The sequence below is a fragment of the Mastomys coucha genome, unplaced genomic scaffold (assembly GCF_008632895.1).
Source record: "Mastomys coucha isolate ucsf_1 unplaced genomic scaffold, UCSF_Mcou_1 pScaffold13, whole genome shotgun sequence".
NCBI classification, from domain to species: domain Eukaryota; kingdom Metazoa; phylum Chordata; class Mammalia; order Rodentia; family Muridae; genus Mastomys; species Mastomys coucha.
In genome coordinates, this window is record NW_022196895.1 from 42702708 (window position 1) to 42712755 (window position 10048).

The 10048-nt window shown below is 43.9% G+C and overlaps 1 non-coding gene across 1 annotated transcript; it reads right to left on the bottom strand.

Moving 5' to 3' along the window:
• Nucleotides 1-7010: 7010 nt before the first annotated feature.
• Nucleotides 7011-7144, bottom strand: LOC116087875. Its single transcript, XR_004117666.1, has one exon. It is a non-coding gene; the product is annotated as a small nucleolar RNA SNORA13 (small nucleolar RNA).
• Nucleotides 7145-10048: the final 2904 nt, after the last annotated feature.

A 10048-nucleotide genomic window follows, 5' to 3' on the forward strand; every position in this document is an offset into this window, starting at 1 on the left:
TGAGAAGCAGGAGAATAAGTCCATGCCACTTTAGTGAGAAGCAGGAGAATAAGTCCACGCCACTTTAGGAAAAGGAACAAAGAAGTCTCGTGGCTGCTCTGATCTTCCCATCTATCATCAGGCTCCTGACTTGTACTTTAGGTCTAAATAGAAGGCAAAAGGTAAACTAAGCAGTTCCCAGTCGGGGTGTGGCCCTGGCTACAGTCACCTTGTTGGCAGTCTCTCCTGCGAGGTGACGAGGTGACGAGGTGACGAGGTGACGAGGTGACGAGGTGACGTGAGAGGTAATAAGCCCCATGCTGCACTCAAGCTGTGCCTTTGACTGGCACTAGGATGAAAAAGACAGCTCTCATCTGCACACCAAAGCAGAGAAGATGGCCAAATACCAGTTCCTAAAATTTGGTTCTGTGACGTCAGGATCTTAGTCTTGGGCCTTGGATCTCAGACTCTTTATGTGGCAGGGAAGGAGTGGGACAGGGCTGTCATACTCAGCCATAAAGAAGCCTGACAAAATTGCAAAATAGATAAAGCAGGAAGTACTCATTTTGGAGGGTTGGTCCCATTCTGTATTCCTTTAAATGTGCTCTCCATGTGTTTTTAAAATTAAATGATTTAGCGTATTAAAATTGAATTCACATGCAGCTTTTCAGAATTCGTCTAAATTTAGCAGATACACATTCCTGAAATATCGGTATACACAGCTCTTTGTGGGGCACTGGGAGGATTTCAAAAGTGACCCCCCAGCTCTTCTGTCACTTAATGACTTTCTGTAAAATATCACTTATCCTGCAAATTGAAGCTCCTCGGTAAACATACAAAACAGGGTGCAGTGGTTTTTGGAAAGCAACAAATTCAACAATAAACAGCAAAAGCCATCAGGAGAGCCTGGTCCCCACCGATGATGCCTTTTTTTCTCCTCTGTTCTTTTTCCTATGTGCCAGGGTAGAAGCCCACAGACTATAGACTAGTGCAAATCAAAACTCCAGAACAACCCAAACAAATCAACCAGTGGGCAGAAAATATCCAAGTGCTTCTATCTCCTATGGATTTCATTTTTGGATATCTGTTCTGTGGTGGGCATGTGTACTGGTGTTTCAGTTAACCTATGTGGCTAGCCCAAGTTTTCAGGAAACCATGCACTTGGGGATTGAATGAGACTGCACCCTTTGCCCCCTCAGAGAAGCATGCAAGAAGATTGTACAAGTAGGGGCAGTGTGAGAGCCCACCAGACACTGTCCACACTGATTGGAGGAAGTTGTTTGACCAACAGTCAAAATTCTTAAGGACTTAGTAAAAAATCCATCTCTGAGACTAGGAATAAAAGAAAAAGGGAACATAACAAGGGCCTTAGTTTATGGAAGCAAAGTGGCTATTTGCAAGTCAAAGTCCAAGGCATGTGGAAAGGACCTGGAAAGGAGATACAGATAAAGGAGTGTGAGCTGAGGGAGAGGCGACTGGAATTGCTCACACCATATCAGTGGTACCCGGAGACACTCGTGGTCATGGGGAAATCCAGACATTTTTATAGCCAAGGACATATAGAAACCAAGTGAAAAGGGATGGCAGGGTCATCTCCAGGAGACTCAAGTGGAGCTGAGTGTGGTAGCAGGCTGAGGTGGAAGGAATGGAACCTGGAAGTCAACATGAGCTCCAGAGGAGGTTCCAGGATCATATGAGCTATGAGACTTCCAGAACTCTCATTTCTCCAAACACAGACATCCAGCAAAACAGAATGCTGACTCTGGTTATAAATAATAAGATAACATCCTATTTCTGTTCCATGCATTCCTCTAACTGTGGTTTCCACGGTCACATCAGATCTACAGCTTTTTTTTTTTTTTACTTTTTTTTTTTTTTTTTTAGTATCTATCTAAATTCAGGCTTTACGGTAATCCAGGAAAAAAGCCCAAGTAGAAGAAAAACAAAACTCACTAAGAAAAACAAATTCCTGAAGGACAAGAGAATGCAAGGTGAATTTGGATTTGTAGAATTCGCGTGACTCTGGCTGGGAGAAGGAAGAGCATCACTTGCCAGTTGGCTTGGCAGAACCTCACGCTGAGCCCAGGAACACATGCAACAGATGTTGGAGCTGCTTCCTGGAATTGTATGGCCATATTTCCATCCCTCGGGATTTCCCAGCTTAATCAGCTAGGAGATCGGAACTTGTCCTGGCCTCTGGAGCCATGTTCATTCTCACTCACAAGTGACCATTTTGGAGCATGCTATCTCCTAAGGGGCTCAAAAGTGCATCATATCCCTGGCAAGCCTCATGTCCTGATGCGTCCCTGGCTGGTTCTGCTCCTTCTGGGAAGACCTCTTATTACTATGTTTTAGCCTCACCCTTTCCCCCTCATATCCTGTCCGTCGGACATGCTTTCTTCACAACTCGGAGTTCCCTTTGGAATTTGCTAGAAAGGGTCAGCCAGTGCACAGCTAACATTTAAGGGCTTGGTCTACATCCACACGCCCTTAGCGGGCAGGAAAACCCAACAGGCTACAGAAAACTTGATGAAACAGCCTGATTGCCTTGGCGTACACAAACATGGGCATCTAGAAACCAAATGGAAACGGATCCTGTTGTCAAGATTGGGATCTTAAGAAGCATGCAAACACTGGCATCACGTGTGGAAAAGGAATAGGGCAAAGTTCCAGTTGTTTTTCCGAAAGAGACAGTTCTCAGCTCACAGCTGAAAGAGATGCTCATTTCAGTTAGAAAATGGCCTTGAACCTTCAGGCCAGATCCCACCGCTCAAATCCATCATCGCCTCTCTGCAACTCTCTGTGACAGAGTTAAGAAGCAGACTCTGCCAAGACTTGAGAGGTCTCAATTTTATGATACCTGGTTCCTCCGGGCTCTTCATCATGTAAGCCAGGCTGACTTAAATCACTTGATATGAAACTCCCCACCACCCCTACAAGGCTATAAGTTAGACCTTTTTTGTTGTCACCGTTGTTAAAGGCATGGGTCGGAGACTCCGGAGATCGGCTTGTGGGACATTGCTCTGTGGGTCATTAAAGAGGCTTTTCTCTATCCCCCACTATCATAGAGAGTCTCATCCTCATGTTTCTAACCTTCAAATTTACATTTACTAAGATATTCAGCTATGTCTGTCGGTCTACATCCGAGTTTGCTGCTAAGAATCAAATCAGATCCCATGTTAGGAATACCAAATACTTGTGGGCCAAGCCTATGGTAAAAATAAATGATTCCTTCCTTTTCATATCAAAAATTCCATAAAAATGACATTCTCCCCTCTCAAATTTTACCTGTAGTGATGATGGGTGTAAAAATTAAATATGATACAACCTGGTCAAAGAAAATGTGCAAAGTCTACTAACAGCTTTAAAAGTGGCATTTACACAGTGGGATCATACAGTTAGGTACTCACTTCCGAAGTGCAAATGTTCCTGTAATTTAACACTGCTTTTGATTCATTTTCACAAATTAAACATTACACAGGATTGAAAAGTATACCCAAGGCCTTCCTTTATCCCCATTGTTCATTGGAATTTGAGTTTACTTCACACAGTCAACAAAGTACACATTAACAGAACTCCACATACAACCAAGTAAGGAAGATTACGTCATGAAGTCCCAAGTCCCACGTGACATGAATGCCACACCCACAAGCCCTCATCTTTGCCACCCACTTCTCTGAAGCCCAATGTACTGTGCTTCCTTCCTAGAACGCAGTCAAATGACTCTACATCTTTGATTTCACTGTGGTTCTGTAGAAAACTCCAGCGTCACCTGACAGTTCCAGTCAACTGAGGGAAAGGAGCAGACAAGAAGGCTGGTTGCTACTCAGACTCTATAATAACCAGAATGACCCCATCCCTGGGAAAGGGAAAAGTCAGTTCTCCTTCTGCCTGATTCTGGCCACGCTGCTTTCATTCTTTATGGAGTTCCTGTCCACATTTTCAAAAGAAGCCCCTCCATCCCTTTAAGGCTCCATTGGGTTTATCTCTCCATTAATTGCATTGCTTCTATCTGCACCTCTCCGCCCTCACCTCGAGGCCCCATGGTGCCTGAGGCCCTTCCATACTAATGCACCTCTTATCTGAGAAGTACTTCCATGTCAGCTTGCTGCTGCTTATTTATTCCATTTAACAACTTCCAAACACTCTGAGCAGGTAGCACACGAGTCAATGAGTTGACGGAGGTGACGGAGCTGGTAGTCCCAGCACCTTAGGACCGTGTGTCTTACAGCAGAAACCCCGTGCTATCAACAGCCTATTATCTAAGCTGCTACCTAACTTTAACGATAGGAATATTTTATATCAATTCTACCATACCAGAGTTCCAGTTGCTTTATCTAATTTGTTTTTCTTCAAGGGGACCCAATCTTATCACAAGAAGCAAGCTGTAAATTCCTGTAAAAACAGTATTAGGTTTCTGTTCCCAATGTCACAGTCGAGGCTAGCTATGCAACTTGTAAGTAATAGGGGTCTAGTAAAGAATGGTCCTCAAGTTACTCACAACGGCAAACATCCCCAAATTAAATCCCTGTCCTCCAACCCCAGTTTAAGGTAGATGGAGTCTTCAACTCAACAGGGGAGGATTTCTTGTTCCTCTTGTTTTATTTCTTTTTAAGTATGAAGCTATGACTTCCCCGGGACTTGCCACCCATCCTTAGTATTACTGTTTGTAAGATGTTGTATTATGGTGAAAGAGATGGATAAAAGTCTGAATAGATTTATACTTTGTGCACTGTGGAAAGGTTGTCTTTGTGTAAGCTCTGCCCCAAGCCTCTAAATGTTCTTCCTCCCCGTACCGGGTCTGCCCAATGGCCCCAGACCTCGTCCTCTTCTTTTTTAGTTGCTAGAGATGCTGTAACCGAGTACTGTACACAAGCCTTTTCCAGCAGCAGACCTTGTCCTACAGTTCTGGAGAATACCCTGAAGCCCAACATTGAGGTGTTAGCATGGGCCATACCCTTTGGTCCTGTTCTAGAACTCTCCATAGTGTCTGCAGGTTTGTTGGCAGTTTGTAGCTTTCCTTGGCTTATATACTCATGGCTCAGTCTGCTTTCAGGTTCATGTGGTGGTCTAGTCTATGCTACCCTTTTAAAATACTGTATTTTATTATTCTTAAATTATGCATATAGGTGGGAGGGGTATGGGGGTGGGTGGGTGGGTTTGTGCACAGGAATGCAGTGCCTACAGAGGCCAGGAGAAGAAAGTGTTCGAGCCTCTTTAGCTGGAGTTACAGGCAGTTGTGAGCTACTTAAAGTCGGTGCTGGGAATTGAACTCAGGACCTCTAGAAGGACAGTACATGCTCTTAACTGCTGAGCCATCTCTCCAGCTCCATTCATCCCCCCTTTAATAAGCGCAGTTATGTTGGCTTGGTGGCCTATTTTACACCAAGATGATCTCCTTTTAACTGATTACATCTGTAACAACCTTATTTCCAAATACAATTAAGTTGTGAAGTACTGGGGTTTGGGACTTCAAGATTTTAGAGAGACAAAGGGCACTTCACAGTTAGAAATGAACAAGTCATGCAACAGGAGGCTCATAAACATTCTGATATGTCACTATGTATGATGCTGCTCTTAGTAAGTAGTCTACCATCTTGTTCCCAGTAAGTTAATTCAGTGGCACGGTACATTGACTGACTTCACAAAAGCATGTAGAAATCTTTGTGTTCCGTATTTGAATAATACCAGGAATGTAACAACTTAGCACATTAGAGGCTCTGAGCCAGTGGCATTCTCAAAATTCCACTTTAATCTTTTACCAGCTAAGGAATCCCAGAATACCAAAGGAATCTCACCGCTGTCCTTCCCAGAGGAGAGAGAAAACCAGGACAGTGGGAGAGAACAGAGGTGTGCTGGAAGCCTCTCAACTCTCGTTCTGTCGTGGCGAGCTGAAGTGGACTGAAGGTGGCCTTTTGGGTTATGTTGAGCTGTCCTTGTGACCTTTTTCTAAGACCAGCATCCCAGATCCCAACACCACTCTATTTCTAATCCAGTCATTGATGTTTAATTCAGATGGACTAGTTTTCTTGATTTCTTTCTTTCTGGCTAAGAAGAGAACATCCTTTCAAAGGACCCTGTTCACAGAATCCTGAATGGAGTGACTGCTTCAGGAAGAGAAGGAATATAATAAAGGAGACCCTGGGGTGCAAACATCTGGACAGCTGTCTAGAGCCTGTGCCTTGGCACACTAACATCCTGATGTTTGGATGAATGCTCCTGATCTCTGGCTAACTCCTCTGAGCCTTGTGCTGACTTCTTTAGCGAGGCTCCTGTCTCTGTAATGTGGGAGTGGGTCGGACAAGGAGAAGGAGAAAAGAAAGTAACAAAGCTTGAGACATCTACAACATCTGGTAGCCCTGGTAAGTCCTACCTGGCCCCTGGGTTTTGCTTCATGCACAAGCGTGGGATCCTTGTGTCCTGAATGAGGACACTGGATGATGCTAAATAAACCCCAGAGTCCAGTGACTCATAACTAGTGATGCTCCAGGGTGTTAAGGGAGAGTAACAACAATGGACATCAAAGTATGATCCTATTTTCCTTTTCAAATACGAGGGCCCAGTTCTATTTCATGGATCACTACGCCAGAACCTCCTTCTTCAGACGGAAGAAAAGGACTCAGTCTTTGGCAGGCACGCTAGCTACGGACTGTGTCTGAGATAAAGCCATAGCCGTGCTGTGAGTGACATTTGAACATAGGCTTCACTGTAAAAAGCTCTGTGGGTGCATTGCATTGGTCTGGTAACAATCTACTTGTAAACTGTCCCACTTGCTAGGAAAGAGATCCACTTCGGTTTCCTTTTGGCTTCGTTCCACTCTGCCCCCAAAGCACCCCCAAAGCACTACTCATAAAGACACATCTGAAAGTGCTCTGCTAGGTGTTCAGAGGCCGGATGCTTGATGGAACAATGTTTCCATAGCAGACACCAATACCAGATGAGGGTTAAGGACTTTGAAACATTCCTTGCTCTGTATCTTTTTTTTTTTTTCTGCAAAAATCTTTTTTATTTATTTACTTATTTATTTGACCTTCTGTTACTTATGCAACTCCTATACCCAAGACACCAAGCTCCAGGGGAAGAAAAGGCTGCAAAGCATTTATTTATGCTTTTCTTGATACCACACCTTGCTCTGTATCTTATGAGAAAAAAAAACAACAACACACACACACATACACAAACATACTTAATAGTTCCAACATTTTGAGTAGGGAACAAAGTGACCCCGAGCATTCCCCTCTGCCCTGAGTTTCTTGATTTGAGTAAAATGCAAGAGATAAACCCAAATGCATTAAAGCTCAGCTTGTAAGGGGAGGTGGAAAGATACAAGAGCGATCTAGATTCTTGTCTTTGAAGGACAAGGGTTTGCTGAGCAGATCCTGTCTCCACAGAAACCCCTGAGGTCTAGGGCCACTACATTTGACTATGATAGCTTTCTTTGTTCTGTGGGAAGTTAGCCCTTACCTAAGAAACAAACCTTGAGTCTGGATTTCCAAGAGTGGGCTCTTGGGAAGGAGTTGGGGGAGGCTTCCCTAGACAGTGCAATCATGTCGTGTGACACTGTTCATCCTAGATAGGGAACTGATGACAGACCAAAGCGTGAAAGCTACCGAAGTCCTATTTAGTGAACCAGTGAGTTCTATTGAGGTTACTTACAGGAACGTGGGTGAGACACTACAGGATCAGAAATGACTCAAAGACAGCTGTGTCCCCAAAATCCCACCCCTGTGTGGGGGACAGCTCACATAAGCTGGGAGCCTGGAGCTCACTGCACAGCCTTCAGGGGCTAGTGAGTGTCCCTTACAGGTGGCTCAGTTGGTCAGTGTTTCTTCCAGGCAGCTCAGTTGGGTTCTGCTTCTTTCAGTCGGCTTGGCTGACGTCTGTCTCTTTCAGATGGCTTGGCTGGTCTGAGCCCCTTTCTAGTCAGGAACCAGGCCAGGGCAAAGTCCCTAGGCAAATCTGGGAGACATGGTGTCCTTGGAGTTCAATGTTCTTGTTGTAGGATCAGCCATGGTACTGCAGCTGGAGGAATACAAAAGACACCACAGGGAATTCAAGAATGGAAACAGAGCTGGACCTTAGACCAGACTTCTGTGTTCAGCTGAAAGTCTGCAGCTGGACCTGAGGTTTTTTTCCTCTGATTTCACATGTAGATGGTTCTACTAGGTGTGGCAAAAATCTCGGTCTGGGCTACAGGTGAAAGAATTAGAAAGCTAACTTCCCACAGTTGAAGAATCCTGCTTTGTTGAGATGGGTCATGTGTTATTATTATTTTTTTTTGTTGTTATTTTTGAGACAGGGTTTTCTCTGTATAGCTCTGGCTGTCCTGGAACTCACTCTGTAGACCAGGCTGGCTTTGAACTCAGAAATCCGACTGCCTCTGCCTCCCAAGTGCTGGGATTAAAGGCGTGCGCCACCACCGCCCGGCCATGTGTTATCTTATTATATGGTCATTATGACTTCAGTTTAGAAAGGACTGGGCCTTTTCTTATTTGTCACAAACGTCTCAAAACAAGAATAAAATTTTATTAGTTTGAAATAAAGTAAATAAATTATTGTTAACATTATTGAAATGTAAATATTTCTTGCTATGAGTTATAGATAGTAGAGAAGATAATGTAAGGGTGTATGAAATCCATCCAAGTAGACATTCCCTTGGAGAATAGTTAAAATTATATGAATCTTTGCATTCACCATTTTTGTCTTATTTCTGTGACAGGATGCATGAAGGAAGCACCTGAAGAGAAGAAGAACTCACTATGTTTTCAGTTTAAAGGGAACAGTCTGTCTCTGCAGGAAAATTATGGTAGCATGACCTACCAGAAAGCAAAGAGGCCTTGAGCCAGAGTTAGGTTGGACTATGACTTTCAAACCTACCCTAGTCACTCACTTCCTCAGCTAGGTGTTAGCTCTTAAGAGCTCTCTATCTCCACCCCAACCCCAAGCCAGAATCTGGGAATCAACTGTTTAAAGATACGAATATGTGGGGAACATTTCATATGTAAAACATAACAGCTCAAATGAAAGACATTGCATTAAAATTAAATGAGTTGTAGAAGTAACAACAGCAACTACAAAAAGCATGATGGGTTTCCCCTATGACATCATGGTGAACATGATGTCGTAGAAGAGAACATCATAGGTGAGCATGAAACCACTGTCCCATTGCAAAATTCCGTGGCAGTTGGGACAGCATGAAACCAATGTCCCATTGAACAATTCCATGACGGTTGATATGTCTTATTTAAAACTCATATCTCCACTGAATGCTTCTCCTGGCCTCTTTCCTGAGAGTGTTCACACAGGCCATTATCCCATCTACCAACCCTTTCCAGATGGTCACTTATCAACACTTGACAATCTCTTACCATTATTGCTCTTTGGAGGCCTTTATAAGAAGGAGTATGCAAGTGTGCCATTTGAATCAGATGCCTTTGAATTTTTCAAGTTGTGAACTTAAGCCATTTAGTGATAGTTCTCTGCCAAATGTAGCTTTCTTCCATCTTTGGAAAGCAGAGGCTCAGAGGTTTGGTGATGGTCCAGCAGCTTAAGGTGTCTGCTTTGGTGGCTGACAAACCTGTGAATGGAGTTCCATCCCTGGGTATCCATACCGTAGAAGGAGAAAACCTTAACTTTCTCAGTGAGGGCCATCAATCATCAGCTCTCCTTAGATTTTTGTCATAAAGAACTGAAAACTGAAAGAAGGAAATCCCAGGGGGAAAAACAAAACACAAAATCGCCATGTTGATACACAGATATAAATATCTCAGAATAAAAAAGAACAGTGTTACAAAGCATTTGGGATCCCAGAAAGGAAGCCTGCATGGGAAGATGTAGGGGGTTGTGGACCAGGCGGCATCCAGTTGGGTTCATGATGTGGATCTTCTTGGTATTTCAAACACTTGAAGTTAGTCAAGGGAACACAGAACTTTGAGAAGTATCAGGCAGCGCTGACATGCAGGACAGTGGGTTTGGGCTACCTGAAGTAGGGATTGCTGACATCATTAACATTGTCATTGTTAAGCCAGGACCAGACAGAATTCCTGCAGGGTGGCGTGGAGGGGGAGGG